The sequence below is a fragment of the Medicago sativa genome, chromosome 1 (assembly GCF_051527215.1).
Source record: "Medicago sativa cultivar Bolivia chromosome 1, Bolivia_mono, whole genome shotgun sequence".
NCBI lineage: Eukaryota > Viridiplantae > Streptophyta > Magnoliopsida > Fabales > Fabaceae > Medicago > Medicago sativa.
In genome coordinates this window covers 71,269,606-71,285,804 of record NC_140749.1, presented here as the reverse complement: position 1 = coordinate 71,285,804, position 16,199 = coordinate 71,269,606, and the positions used below count along the sequence as shown (strand labels likewise).

The window sequence follows — 16,199 nt, the reverse complement described above, 5'->3', positions numbered from 1 at the left end:
TTCTGAAGTAAGAATAGTGCTCCTGACGTTAAGACGCTTCTGAAGTAAGAATAGTGGTCCTGAAGACAAGAAGTCCAGAAGTCATATCATCAGAAGCTGCATCATCAGAAGCTGCCTCATCAGAAGCCATTTCACCAGAAGCTGAATTTCAACTGGATTTGCAAAGAATCAAGAATTGAAGAATTATCAATGCAAAAGCTGTCTATTGGATTCGAAAACACAAACAAAAGATTAGTGGAATTTTGCAACGGTCATTTCAAAGGTGTTTGAAGGCCTGTGCTTGCAGTTTGGACGAAAGCGTTGACATTGTACTTTGTACGAATTGTACAACCACGTTCTCCACTACTCTGTTTTGTGTCCACGCTACAGGACAAGAAAACAGCTCCAGAATACGATTTCGCCTGCATATATGTTCCTTTGGATAAGGAATGGATTTCAAATTTGTTCTTCATAGGACAACAACCAAATCAGGCAAAATATCATTGGTGAAAGATCAAGCTTCAACAACGACTCTTTGGTGTGCTGGCAATTTCACAACGTCTCTTTCACACCTCTATATAAAGGAGTGAAGACTTAGAGTTTTGGTAATGCAAGAACGCTGAACGAAAGACTCACAAGATTTTCACAAGTACCAAACCTCTGCTGAAATTGTTCTGCATTCACTTAGAATTTCTGTGTCTTAAAGTCATATTTTAGAAATTCTTAAGTCCATTGAGTCTGTATCTGATTTGTATTGTGAGCACCTCTGATTGTATATCAAGTGTTCAAACTTAAACAACTTTCTGTGTAATTTTGTTTAGTTAGGAAGTCTCTTGCAATTGTGCTTGAGCAGGAAGTCTCTTGATTGTGTTCTTGAGCAAAGGAAGTCTCTTGCTTGTGTGCTTGAGCAAAGGAAGTCTCTTGCTTGTGTGCTTGAGCAATTGTAATCAGATATTACTCATAGTGAAATCTCCTTGGAAGTGCAAGGGGGACTGGACTACTTCCGGTTTGTGGAAGGAACCAGTATAATTGCTTTGTGTCGTTCTTCTTCTCTCTCTCTGTTTTATTCCGCTGCATTTAGATTCTGATCATCACTTCAAAAGCTGTCTCACTTAGCTTCTGATCAGTGTAGTCAGTTGTTTAGGAGAAACGAAGAATTTTTAAAAACACAATTCAACCCCCCTTCTTGTGTTTTTCTCACCTTCAATTGGTATCTAGAGCCTTGGTCTGTTGTGTAACACTTAACCGTGCAACAGTCAAAGATCTGAGAAAAACATGACTACTCCTCCTCCTGATGGTGATACTAGCTATAAAAATGTCTCACATGATTATAGTGATAGTAAGAAAACCAGTGTTGGAAAAGTTCCAAAGTTCAATGGAGATGCTGAAGAGTTCTCTTGGTGGAAGACCAATTTTTACAGTTACATCATGAGCCTAGATGAAGAATTGTGGGATATTCTGGAAGATGGTGTTGGTGGTTTAGTCCTTGATGAAGAAGGAGCTGCTGTGGATAAAAAGAAACATACTCCAGAACTGAGGAAACTCTACAAGAAGCATCATATTATCAGAGGAGCTCTTGTCACTGCCATACCCAAAGCAGAATACATGAAGATGAGTGACAAATCCACTGCTAAAGCTATGTTTGCCTCTCTCTGTTCAAATTATGAAGGGAGCAAGAAGGTCAAAGAAGCAAAGGCTCTCCTGCTTGTACATCAGTATGAGTTATTCAAGATGAAGGATGATGAAACTATTGAGGAGATGTACTCAAGGTTTCAAACCTTAGTTTCTGGGCTACAGATTCTAAAGAAGAGCTACGTTGCTTCTGATCATGTAAGCAAAATTCTCAGAAGCTTATCTGCCAGATGGAGACCAAAGGTGACTGCCATTGAGGAAGCTAAAGATTTAAACACTTTAAGTGTCGAAGATCTTGTTAGTTCTCTCAAAGTTCATGAGTTAAGTCTTAATGAACATGAGTCTACTAAGAAGAGTAAATCAATAGCTCTTCCATCCAAAGGCAAGTCATCAAAAGCTCTCAAAGTGGTTGAATCTGAAGAAGAAGAACAGTCAAGTTCAGATTCTGAACCAGATGCTGCTGAAATGGCCATGCTCTCAAACAGACTTCAATATCTGGCCAAGAAGAACAGAAAGTTTCTCGCCAAAAGGGGTAACTCCAGAAGCTCAAGGAAAGAAGATCAGAAGGGATGCTTCAACTGTAAGAAGCCGGGACACTTCATTGCTGAATGCCCTGATCTTCAAAGAGAAAAGTCAAAGGACAAGTCAAAGAGGTCTACATTCAAACCAAGCAAATTCAAGAAGCAGATTAAGCAGAGTTTAATGGCAACCTGGGATGATTTGGGTAGTGAATCTGGATCTGATAAAGAGGAAGATGATGAAGATGCAAAGGTAGCTGTTGGGTTGGTAGCAACAGCAACTTCAGAAGCTGGATCAGATTCAGACTCAGAAGATGAAAACGAGGTATATTCCAAAATCCCCAGAAATGAACTTGTTGAGTCACTTAAAGAACTCCTTACACATTTTGAAGTAAGAACCAATGAGTTGAAGGATTTAAAAGAATAATATGCTGATTTGGTACAACAGCAAAAATCAACTCTATTGGATCTGAAAGCTTCTGAACAAGGACTTAGGGGCTTTGATTTCATGTGTAAAACATATGAAGATCAGCTCAGGTTCTTATGTCAGAAGCTACAAGAAAAGTGTAATGAAAAACCTTTAAGTAATCATGAAATTGCTCTTGAAGATTTCATTATATCTGGCATTGACAGAAGCAGAGTGGCTTCTATGATTTATAGCATTTACAAGAACAATGGCAGAGGAATTGGTTTTCCAGAAGTGAAACTTGAGAAAACCAATCTAAAGTCTTGTTGTGAATGCATCAAGGAAGGTCTGAAAACATTCTTTGTACCAGAAGGGGCTGAGTTGGGAACTGTTGTTCAATCAGAACCTGAAGCTTCTAGTTCTAAGGCTAAGATTAATTCAAAGCCAAAGAACTCTAAGTCAAAGGCTATGATCAAGTCTGATTCCAAGACTTCAAAGGTTAGGATCCTGAAAAGATCAGAACCTATTCCTCAGAGTCTGGTGAAACCAAAATCTGAGGTTCTGAAGTCTAAGTTTCAGAAGAAGACAGTTACTGCTTCTGAAGTACCAAAAGCTAAGGAGATGGTTAATCAGAAGCAACCCAACTCACAGCACAAGGTACAAGAAGTGAAGAGTAAAGCCTTAAGTACTAACCTTCCAGGACCCATAGAACAATGGGTACCTAAATCTAAAAATGTCAATGATGCAGGTATGTCTAAGAGCAGTGCCAAAGCAAAGATCATGGTACCTAGACAGCGGTTGCTCAAGACACATGACAGGAGAAAAGTCCATGTTCCTCAGCCTAACAATGAAAGAGGGAGGAAATGTGAAATTTGGAGGCAACCAGTCAGGCAAGATCATAGGTACAGGAACTATTGGTAATTCCTCTACCTCAATTAATAATGTATGGTTGGTAGATGGTCTTGAGCATAACCTTTTGAGCATTAGTCAATTTTGTGATAATGGTTATGATGTGCTTTTTGAAAAACCCAACTGTACAGTAATCAACAAGGAAGACAAATCCATTGTGTTCAAGGGAAAGAGAGTTGACAATGTCTATAAAATCAATTTTTCTGAACTGGCTGATCAGAAGGTGATTTGCCTACTATCAGTGAATGATAAGAAATGGATGTGGCACAGAAGGTTGGGACATGCTAACTGGAGGTTAATCTCTAAGCTTAGTAAGTTACAACTTGTGAAAGGGCTACCAGACATTGACTATCATTCAGATGCACTCTGTGGTGCATGTCAGAGAGGGAAAATTGTGAAATCATCTTTTAAAACCAAAGACATTGTTTCAACCTCAAGACCTTTAGAATTACTCCATATTGATTTATTTGGACCAGTGAGTACTGCATCCTTATATGGAAGTAGATATGGATTAGTCATTGTTGATGATTACAGCAGATGGACTTGGGTGAAATTCATAAAGAGTAAAGATGTTGCGTGTGATGTATTCAGTAGCTTCTGCACTCAAATTCAATCTGAAAAAGAATCAAAAATTTTGAAAATCAGAAGTGATCATGGTGGAGAATTTGAAAATGAGCCATTTGAAGCTTTTTGTGAAAAACATGGAATTTTCCATGAATTCTCTTCTCCTAGAACACCACAACAAAATGGGGTTGTAGAGAGAAAGAATAGAACTTTACAAGAAATGGCCAGAACCATGATCCATGAAAACAATTTACCAAAACATTTTTGGGCAGAAGCAGTGAATACAGCATGCTATGTTCAAAACAGGATCTATATTAGACCTATTTTGGAGAAAACAGCATATGAACTCTTTAAAGGAAGAAAACCCAATATCTCTTACTTTCATCAATTTGGATGTACATGTTACATTCTGAACAACAAGCTCTACCTAAAGAAATTTGATGCCAAGGCCCAAAGAGGAATCTTTTTAGGTTACTCTGAAAGGTCAAAGGCATACAGAGTGTATAATTCAGAAACACTCTGTGTTGAAGAATCTATGCACGTTAAATTTGATGACAAGGAGCTTGAAGATAAAACTTCAAAGCAAGATGAAAGTTTTGCAGAGATACAGGTTCCTGAAGCTACTCCAGAACCTGATCAGATAGCTGAGTCTGAAGGTAGTCCAGAAGCTGAACCCACATCAGAAGCGCAAGATGAAACTGCTTCTGATGAAGCACAAGATGGCTCACATCAAGCAGATCCTCCCAGAAACACATTCAAACACAAGTCTTCACATCCTGAGGAGCTAATCATTGGAAACAAAGATAGTCCAAGAAGAACAAGATCACATTTCAGACAAGAAGAGTCAATGATTGGACTAATCTCAATGATTGAACCTACAACAGTTGATGAAGCACTTTCAGATGATGGATGGATCCTAGCTATGCAAGAAGAGTTGAATCAATTTCAAAGAAATGATGTGTGGGATCTGGTACCCAAACCTCAGCACAAGAACATTATTGGAACAAAATGGGTATTCAGAAACAAGCTGAATGAGCAAGGAGAAGTAACAAGAAACAAAGCCAGGCTTGTTGCACAAGGGTATAGTCAACAAGAAGGCATTGATTACACTGAAACGTTTGCTCCAGTTGCAAGATTGGAAGCAATCAGGTTACTTCTTTCCTATGCAGTTAATCATGGCATAATATTATATCAAATGGATGTCAAGAGTGCATTTCTAAATGGTGTCATAGAAGAAGAAGTGTATGTCAAGCAACCTCCTGGATTTGAGGATATTAAATATCCTGACCATGTTTTTAAATTGAAGAAATCACTATATGGCTTGAAACAAGCTCCCAGAGCTTGGTATGATAGACTAAGTAATTTCTTAATCAAAAATGATTTTAAAAGAGGACAGGTTGATACTACACTCTTCAGAAGGACCCTTGGGAAAGATATTCTTGTTGTGCAAATATATGTTGATGATATAATATTTGGTTCTACTAATGCATCTCTTTGCAAGAAATTTTCTGAGTTAATGCAGGATGAATTTGAAATGAGCATGATGGGAGAGCTGAAGTTCTTCCTTGGCATTCAAATCAATCAATGCAAAGATGGAGTTTATGTTCATCAATCAAAGTACACAAAGGAGCTTCTGAAGAAGTTCAAACTTGAAGATTGTAAAGTGATGAACACTCCAATGCACCCTACGTGCAACTTAAGCAAAGAAGATGAAGGAGCTAAAGTAGATCAGAAGCTGTATAGAGGTATGATTGGTTCTTTGTTATACCTCACTGCATCTAGGCCAGATATTTTATTCAGTGTATGCTTGTGTGCAAGATTCCAATCAGATCCTAGAGAATCTCATATGACTGCTGTCAAGAGAATCTTCAGGTATTTGAAGGGAACAACTAATCTTGGACTCCTTTATAGGAAATCCTTAGATTATAAGCTAATTGGATTCTGTGATGCTGATTATGCTGGTGATAGGATTGAAAGAAAGTCAACCAGTGGCAATTGTCAATTTCTGGGTGATAATCTTATATCCTGGGCTAGCAAAAGACAAACAACTATTGCTATGTCTACAGCAGAAGCAGAATACATTTCAGCTGCAAGTTGTTGTACACAACTACTTTGGATGAAACATCAATTGGAAGATTATCAGATAACTGCTAACAGTATTCCCATTTATTGCGATAATACTGCTGCTATTTGTTTGTCTAAAAATCCAATTTTGCATTCAAGAGCTAAGCACATTGAAATCAAACACCATTTTATCAGAGATTATGTTCAAAAAGGAATTTTAGATATACAATTCATTGATACTGAAAATCAATGGGCTGATATATTTACTAAGCCTTTAACTGTTGAAAGATTTGATTTTATAAAGAAAAATTTGAACATGCACTTTGTATCTGATTAAATGCTTGCTTGCTCCTGAATAGGATTTTAGGTTCTGAAGTTAGTTCAGAAGCGGTAGTCCATCAGAAGCTCTTTATTGAGGTTCTGAGGAAAACTCGCTTCTGATGATGACGTCAGCATCTGAAGTCCAGAAGCTGGATTTGTTGCTTCTGAATAGTTGAATTAGTGGAAACGTTGGAAGTTACCTTTTAAAAAGTAACTTCTGGCCCACTAACTTGGTAGTTACTCTGTGAACTTCTTACGTGGCCTGTATGTGTTGGTGTATAACTAAAAGGGCAATGATGATTTAATAGCTTTGAAAGTACTTTTCACGCGCCCCCAATTTTGTCATTAATGTTATGTTTGTTTGTCTCTTTTGAATTGCAATCGTTTTACTTTTAACACTTTGTCAATTCACACACTACTCACTCACAACAAACACATTTGCTCTCAAACCTCTTGCGAAGTAAGCGCATTCTCTCAACCTTAGAACCCTAAAATCTTCATCTTCTTCAAATCTTCGTCAATCATCAAATGGCACCATCAAGTTCGCAACGAGAAGATTTAGTATCTACTTCACGAATGGTCCCTGAATATGACTACAGAGGAAGAAGCATGAAATTGGAAGAATGGGATTTGCAAGTTCAGATAGAGAATCCAGTGGATTTTGATTCTCTGGATTTTCATAAGTGTTGGATCAGAAGCTACTTTGAAGAGCAAGGACTCATGCATTACTTCAAAATGTTGAATGGACCAACATACGAAGCTCTGGTTAGACACTTATGGGTAAGAGCAAAATTTTACAACAAAGCGGCATCCTTAGCTGAGGAAAGTCAGATGGTGTTAATGTATCCTGAATTAGAAGGGAAAACAAGAGAAGAAATGGGTCTTGCGCCATTTGTTGAAGATGAAATCAGGTCTAGCATCTGTGGTATTCCAGTAAGAATTGCACAATGGCACATAGAGTATGTTCTTAAGGTTGCAGCTTCTGGATACTACTCTGGAATTGATCTTTCAGATGCTGCTGAAAAACGCATTTGGAAAAAGCAAGCCAACTTGGTGATATACAATTCTGAGAAGGAGAAGAAATATGCTGAATTGAGCATGGAAACTAAGATGCTTCTGAAGATTCAGAATGAGAACCTGTTTCCATGTGGTGACTGTGTGAAACCAAATCTAGCTCAGAAGGTCCTTCTCCAGCACTTCATCAAGAAGGAAAATGTGAATGTGCCCAAATACATGTTCAAGTACTTGGTAGAGTGTCTGAAACAGAGTCAGCTACTGGATAAACCCTGGGTTCCTTATGGAAGACTCCTATCAGAGATATTCTATCAAGGAGGTATCTTGGACAGTCTCAGTCAATCTCAAGGCTTCACAGATCAGCTACTTGACACAAAAACTGGGAAATTCATTAATGCTCATACTCTCTTGAATATGAAGCTAATCAGTGAAGTCACCAAACTTCAAACTGATTTAAGTGAATCTATTGTTGTATCTGATCTTATGAGAGAATTTCCACCCATCTGCAAAAAGGATCCTATTGAAGTGCAGATGAGGTACATCAAAGATCACTATGAGGCAACCAACAAAGTCATCAGGTTGGATGAAGTACCTGAGGAAATGTTTGGTGGTACTGTGCCTCTGGCAAAAGGCAGAAGAGCTAAGAGGAAATTGTCTGCAGAAGAATACCTGGACGTTGAAAAGTCTGTTAAGAAGGCAAGAGTTGCTTCTGACAAGCTCAAGATTGGTGGTTCTTCAGTACCATCAATTGAAGAAGCTATTGGAGACATGGATTCCAGGTTGATCATGAATGTTGGCATTTCTCTTGATCAACCTGCTATACCAAAGAGGAAGAGGAAGCCAGCCTTGAGGAGGACCAAGGATTTTCCTCATATCACCTTGACAGCTCAAGCTGCTTCTGATTTGGAGTTAAAAGAGTTACAAGAGAAGAAGGCAGCAGCTGAAAAGGTCTTGGAAATTGCTGCTGAACTACAAGAGTCTGTAGTTTCAGAAGCCAAGCAACTGTTGCTGATGACCAGTGAGTCTGATAAAGAGGATTCTGATCCTGAACCAGAGAAGGTAATTAATATATCATCAGATTCCGCATCCACACCATTATCAGATTCTGATGATTCTGATGATGATATACCCTTGGCCCAACTTTTTCAAAAACCATTAAAAAACCAGTCAACATCAACCAAAACCAACAATAAGCCCTCTCAGTCAACTACTTATGAACCAGTTGGTCACATAATTAATGAGAAGTTGGCTGAACTGGCTGAGCAGAGAGAAAGAGTCATTGATACTATCTTTCGCCTTAACCCTCAACCCCTTAACATTCAACCTCTCAACATGATTCCTCCAGAAAATGTTGAGTTTACCTCAGAAAAGGCCTCTGAAACAACTCCAGAAGCAGCTGCTTCTGAAAATGTTGTTTCAGAAAACCCCCATCAACAAACACCTGAACCACATAAACCCACAACACCCCCACAATCACCAATAGCTACCATTGACCCCCAACTCAACATTCAAACATCAACTTCACTACAACAACCACCAACTGAAACTGACTTTCAACATGTACCTGAACACTCCCCAGAACCAACTCCCATGGATGTTGACATCTCTCTAGTCAATGTTCAAGCCTCAACCTCTACCACTCACATTGCCTCTGACCAGCCTTCATCTTCAAACACACAAACACACTTTACCATTCCAGTTCCTAACCCTGTTCAAGACTTGGAAATCAGTGATTCTGATCTTGAAACCCTTGAACATCCACCCATAAACATCCTGGAATCTGGATATATCAATGCTGAGCTTCTCACAATCCTGAGTCAAATGCATAATCTGGTGGATCAAAGAAGGACAATTGATCTCACAAGTGCATATGAAGACTCCTGGGCATCACTTCAGAACCGGGCAGCTGAGCTTATTGAAGAGATCAAGGCTAAATGCATCAGAGTCAAGCAAGCCTCAGTCAGAAGGCTAATGGAAAATCTGAATCAGAGTCTCAGAGTAAGAAGTTCTACACTGCTCCTGGCAAACCAGCCTTTCTTCTCAGAAACGGCCTACTTGACCAGAGAAGCAAGGTTGTGTAAGCTTCTGAAGAAACAGATGGCACAGCAGCAGCAAGAGGCTAAGGAAAGGGAACAGGCTCTTCTCCAGAGGCAACAACAGCTTGAAGAACTGTTGCAGAAGAAAATTGAAGAAATGGAGAAGATGAAGAAACAACATCAAACCAACCCTTAGTTGCACACATTTGTGTTATTTTTGTTTGTTGTTTGTTTTAAATTCTTAGTCCTTGCTTCTGAAACCATCTTGTTTTATTTCTCTTTGCTTCTGAATGCTTACTGGTTCTGACTGATTAGCTGCTTCTGATAATTGGTTATTCATGTTCATATACTTTGCTCTAATTTATTTAGTTAATTTACTATTATACTCTCTCTATTTGAGTTTTTCTCATTTTTTTGTCTTTTATGATTACATTTATTTCAATTTTTTTTTGATAATGACAAAAGGGGGAGTATATGTGACAAGTATTTAAAGGCTCTGAGCCCCATTAATGGCATTTGAATTTTTTGAAAAACTTCTATCAGTTTTTTTTACCTTATTGGTATAAGCTATGAACGAACGAAGGAGTATCAAAATTCAAGTAAAATTAATTGAACCATTCTTCTTATCTATAAGTTAATTCTTCCAATGATTCAATTTTTTAAAGCTCTGATATTTTTATTGTGCGAAAAATGAATTTAATTAACCTGGATAGAACTTAGGGGGAGCTTACAAACCTCACCTTAAAGACTATCAGACTCAGGGGGAGTTTGAGCTTACAAACCTCAGACTCTGAGCTTACAAACCTCAGAACCCCAAAGTCAACTTGTTAATTAGATTAACAACAATTGATCAATTTTTAAATACTATTGTTTGTCATCATCAAAAAGGGGGAGATTGTTGGAACAAAATGTGTTTAACAATGAACCTTAAAGAGTTTTGATGATAACAAGGTATTAAAAATTGTAAATTGGACTAGCTAATATTTGTTCAAGTGTACAGGACCATAATTACAAAGTTACATCATCATTGGTTCTGAATGAGCAAATAAAGAGCAAAGGAAACAACAAATATTTGAAGCTTAGACGCTCCTGAAGGCAACTTGTTACTAAAGAAGAAAAAGCGCTCCTGAAGTTAAGTCGCTTCTGAAGTAAGAATAGTGCTCCTGACGTTAAGACGCTTCTGAAGTAAGAATAGTGGTCCTGAAGACAAGAAGTCCAGAAGTCATATCATCAGAAGCTGCATCATCAGAAGCTGCAGAAGTCATATCATCAGAAGCTGCATCATCAGAAGCTGCCTCATCAGAAGCCATTTCACCAGAAGCTGAATTTCAACTGGATTTGCAAAGAATCAAGAATTGAAGAATTATCAATGCAAAAGCTGTCTATTGGATTCGAAAACACAAACAAAAGATTAGTGGAATTTTGCAACGGTCATTTCAAAGGTGTTTGAAGGCCTGTGCTTGCAGTTTGGACGAAAGCGTTGACATTGTACTTTGTACGAATTGTACAACCACGTTCTCCACTACTCTGTTTTGTGTCCACGCTACAGGACAAGAAAACAGCTCCAGAATACGATTTCGCCTGCATATATGTTCCTTTGGATAAGGAATGGATTTCAAATTTGTTCTTCATAGGACAACAACCAAATCAGGCAAAATATCATTGGTGAAAGATCAAGCTTCAACAACGACTCTTTGGTGTGCTGGCAATTTCACAACGTCTCTTTCACACCTCTATATAAAGGAGTGAAGACTTAGAGTTTTGGTAATGCAAGAACGCTGAACGAAAGACTCACAAGATTTTCACAAGTACCAAACCTCTGCTGAAATTGTTCTGCATTCACTTAGAATTTCTGTGTCTTAAAGTCATATTTTAGAAATTCTTAAGTCCATTGAGTCTGTATCTGATTTGTATTGTGAGCACCTCTGATTGTATATCAAGTGTTCAAACTTAAACAACTTTCTGTGTAATTTTGTTTAGTTAGGAAGTCTCTTGCAATTGTGCTTGAGCAGGAAGTCTCTTGATTGTGTTCTTGAGCAAAGGAAGTCTCTTGCTTGTGTGCTTGAGCAAAGGAAGTCTCTTGCTTGTGTGCTTGAGCAATTGTAATCAGATATTACTCATAGTGAAATCTCCTTGGAAGTGCAAGGGGGACTGGACTACTTCCGGTTTGTGGAAGGAACCAGTATAATTGCTTTGTGTCGTTCTTCTTCTCTCTCTCTGTTTTATTCCGCTGCATTTAGATTCTGATCATCACTTCAGAAGCTGTCTCACTTAGCTTCTGATCAGTGTAGTCAGTTGTTTAGGAGAAACGAAGAATTTTTAAAAACACAATTCAACCCCCCTTCTTGTGTTTTTCTCACCTTCAATATCTACGTGAGTTAACTCACGTAAGTGTTAATTTATGCGTGAGTTAACACACGCAGCGTGACTTAAGTTACGTAGCGTTAGTTAAGTAGCGCAGAAATTAACACTTGCGCAAGTTAACTTGCGCAAGGGTATTTTTAGCATGGCTGCAGGGTGCGAGCAAAACGTGCTGGGTGGAGAGCAAAATTCAAATTTGTGGCATTCTAATTCCAGTTTCTGGGTTTAAATTAGTTATTATATATCTTTTTTCTTTCATTCCAGGCCATTTATAGATGGCATGCAGCCATTTCCTTTCCTTTCATTATTTATTTAAGTTTTTTTTTTACCCATAGTTGTTTGTACTTTTTCCATATTTATTTTTTTACATTAATTAGTAAGCATGTTGATGGCTTATTTTCAACTGAAACTAACATGTTTTTTTTGAAGGGATGAAACTAACATGTTGAACAAGTCCTTTGACCAGTGATCGGAATAGTTCAATCAATAACATTTGTCGACAGGAATCAACATCCAAAGTACATGTTTGAAATATCGGCAAGTTGATGTATATTTTTTTTTGTTGAAGAAGTTAAATTAGTTTATTTAAGTTTATTGATGTATATGTTTGAACCTAGCCTTGTCCATTTTGGTTGGCTTTTCATTCATGGTTCTTCAATACTACAAAAATGCATTGGAAAAATGGTCATAATATACGAAATACCACTCTTGATATATCTATCTAATGTTTACATTAAATAGGATTATAATTTAGTTTCTTGCAAGGCAAGTCATATAAAAACATATAATTATGGACCGATGGAATTTGTGAGTAAGAAACTTTACCGACATTCATTTTGAAATGAAGGGTGTTGTGGGAGTTTTAGTCCTCTAGTTTTAGATTTTTTTTTTGTTTTCATTTTATTTGCAAAAATGATTTTCATGAAAACTTATGCAAAAATAGTTAAAAGTTATTTTAAACCCCTTTGTTATAAACTAAAGTAATTTTGACATTCGTTAACTTAAAATATTCATGATTAGAGATTTAGCTTTATAAGAATCATATATTTTTATGTCTTTCAAAAAAAAATTATTATAAAAAAATCGTATGAAAAGAATAAATACTTAAAATAGTTTTTTATGCGAAGTTTCAGTCCCACAAACACTGAATTTCCTCTCACAACTGATAATTGGGGGGTGTATTGGATTAAGATTTTAAAAGATTATTTTGATTAAAAAAGTCTTCAAGTTTTTAAAAGATTTTGTAGGATTGTAAAGACTCTTGAGATTTTAAAAGACTTTTTACAATCAAGATTTTTCAATTTGGATTTTAAATGGATTCATGATAGAGACTTTTAAGATTTCATAGTACTTTATAAGATTTTTAAAACTAGTGTCTATGTTGTCATCTCGTTCTTTCATTTTGTTTGAACAAAGAATTCATAATTATTGTTTTATTGTAGACCTTTTTTTGCCTTATTCATCAAACTTGTGAATGAAAAAAAAAAGTTCTATTTTACTGGAAAATTAAAAAGTGAATGAACCTAAAAAGGGAAATATTGTTTTATATTTTAAGTGAACCACATACATCATTAAATGAATGAACCTAAAAAGTGAATTTTGCTTATATTTTGAAACGGAGGGAGTATCACTTTTGTCAACAAAAAAATAAGGGAAATATTAACAAGTGCCCCCGGGGCACTCTTTAAGCACTTTATATAGTAAGTTTTTAATGAAAAAATTGTGTATTGAATGCAATGGAAATTGTAATAGTTGACTTTTTAAATAATAATTTCTAAATATGGGATGCTTAAAAAGTGTCCGGGGGCACTCGTTAACAAGACCAATATTAATGTCAGTCTTTTGTTTAAAGAACCACATCAATGACCTTACAACACTTGTTTACAATTACACCTAACTTCAATTGCTGAGATATAAGTGTTGTTACAAGTTAACGCAATGTCAGGTTGAAATTGACTATGAACAAAATAAAAAATTGAAAAGAAATAGAGATGAACGGAAACAATTGGTGGCAACGACAGAAAACAATCCTTAGGATTGTGAAAAATTATCAAGCTTTTGTATGAGATTGTTGAGTGAGTGAATTTTAACTAAAAAGTCTCTCAAAATCCATTACACTAAATAATCTCTCCAAATCTCTATATTTTTTAATACCAATAGACATTTTATAAGTTATGATTGAATACCACAAGATTTTATTATGATCAAAAAGTCTTTTAAAATCTCAATCCAATACACCCCTTGGTAAAAAAAAAAGAAAGAGATAATTGAGTCTCCTTTGTTTGTCGTCACTGCTTTGCTAACATTCCTACCCAAAAAGGCTCTCTATCTCGCCCTCTCTGATCGCCCTATCATCATCAGTAATTGTCGAAAGGTATTCTTCTTCTTCTTCCTAACTGCCAATTTCTCGAATATTAGGTTTTATAAAATGCTAATAGAAATTGAATGTGTTGAAATGAATGTAGAGCTTTCAATTGGATAGAAAGAGTAGAAAAATTTGTTACATGCTTTTTGGGGTGATACCGAGCACTATTGGAACAGGATTCCTTTGCCAGACTCCAGGTTAGTTACCTCTTAATTTTCTAATTTCTCTCCGAATTGTTAATTCCATTTCCTTGAACATTTTATTATAAGACTTGTTATTTCTACACATATTCTTGGTGAATTGACTTTGCATGATTTGTTTTCCATTTCTTCGTTCAAGTTTAAATTGTTTTCTATAAATTCATTTGTATAGACTTCTATTCCATTATTTTATTTGTCTAGTACTTCATCATCAAGGACAGCAGGTGGTCTTTGAGGAAAACTGATGATGCTCATTACACTCAAGTTGTATTGAATTCCCCATTTTCTGACATTCCTTCCACACAATTTAGTTTCAAATCAAGAGCGACAACGTACTCGAGTTCACTATTAGTCTCCAAAATGCTTTTATTTTTTAAAAAATAGTGCGACAAGCAGAGTACATCCTGGACAATTTCTTGATGGTTGTAGTCTTCATCTTGATACAGTCTATTATCTTGATACGGTCTATTATCTGTGCGGATATTTGAAATGCACACTTGGCTAGGGTAACTTCATCCTTACACTATCGGGCCTTTGTAGAAGCTGACCAGGCCACATGTTTCGACACTGGACACACATTGATGATGCACTACCTGTAACCATGTTTTCTTTGAAATTTTACTTTTTATCATGGAATCCCATTGAATTACCTTGGCTATTATAGCTTTTGCACAATGTTGTCATTTGTCCAACTCCAACTCTTATATCCACACTTATCATGGGAAAGTGAGGCACGCAGAAAAGTAGATGTGCTTTAAGTATGGGATATGATGAATGTTGGATTTCCTAAAATTGCATAATTATAACTTATTCATTGAGAAGTCTGTCATTCAGTTTCAGCTTGAAATACTTCAGTTATGCTTGGTAACAGCATCCAATTTTTAGTTATCGGTCCTGCATTGTTAATTTATCGACCCGCATATATATACTCTGTCTGTCATGTAATGAAACACTTTCAACTTTTCTCTCAGTTATTATGTTCTAATCTTTGCATCTTTTGTGTACTACTTTTGGACAGGTTCCCTGTAGTCGCCAAGCTTGTTGATGTGTGTTGGCTTGAAATTCGTGGTGTGATAAACACCATTGTTCTGTCCCCAAATACTTAATATGCAGCTTATGTTGTGTTCAAAATGATTTATGCTTCGGGATTTCAGAACCGTCTTGCGGATTTATCAGTTGGCGTCGAAGGTGGCCAGATTACTAGTAAAATTGTCTGTTTGGATCCAAATGTGGAAGATAGGCCGCACAACAGAGTAGTCGGATTGCTACGTCCTAGTGTGAGAAGCGATGGGTGGTTGGAGATTGAGATGGGGGAGTTCTTCAATTTAGGCATAGAAAATGAAAAAGTCCAGATGAATGTGATACAGACAAGTGGTGGTAATTGGAAGAGAGGTCTCGTTCTTGAAGGAATCGAAGTTAGGCCAAAGTATAATAATTAACCAACATTCACTGAACTATGCAAGGGGTCTTGGGTCTTGGATGGCAGAACAATGTTTGAAGTTTCAACTTTTTAACATACTAATATTATTGTTCCAAACTCTTTCTTTGTAAAATATATGCACACTTTATATTGCTTATTGTTGTTCAGTATACTGGGATGGATATATTTGTTGTGTTGTGGATATCCTCCTCCCGTGGTCTCTTAATGCATCTCCTATATCACCAATATCACAATATGATGGAGATAAAGGGTGGTTGGAAGAGTGGTCTCTTTCTTGAAGGGATAGAAATTAGGCCTAAGTAACACCATTAAGCAGCATTCACTTTGCTATGCAACGGGTCTTGTGTCTTGAATGGCATGACAATGTTTGTTTGAAAATTTGGAGTCCC

At 36.8% G+C, this 16,199-nt stretch overlaps 1 pseudogene across 1 annotated transcript; it reads left to right on the top strand.

The window, feature by feature from the left end:
• Positions 1 to 7,890: 7,890 nt before the first annotated feature.
• Positions 7,891 to 15,991, top strand: LOC146956995 (F-box protein PP2-B10-like; annotated as a pseudogene). Its single transcript, XR_015030033.1, has 4 exons — positions 7,891 to 8,137; positions 14,057 to 14,178; positions 14,270 to 14,366; positions 15,388 to 15,991. The product of XR_015030033.1 is annotated as an F-box protein PP2-B10-like (transcript).
• The last annotated feature ends 208 nt before the right edge of the window (positions 15,992 to 16,199 follow it).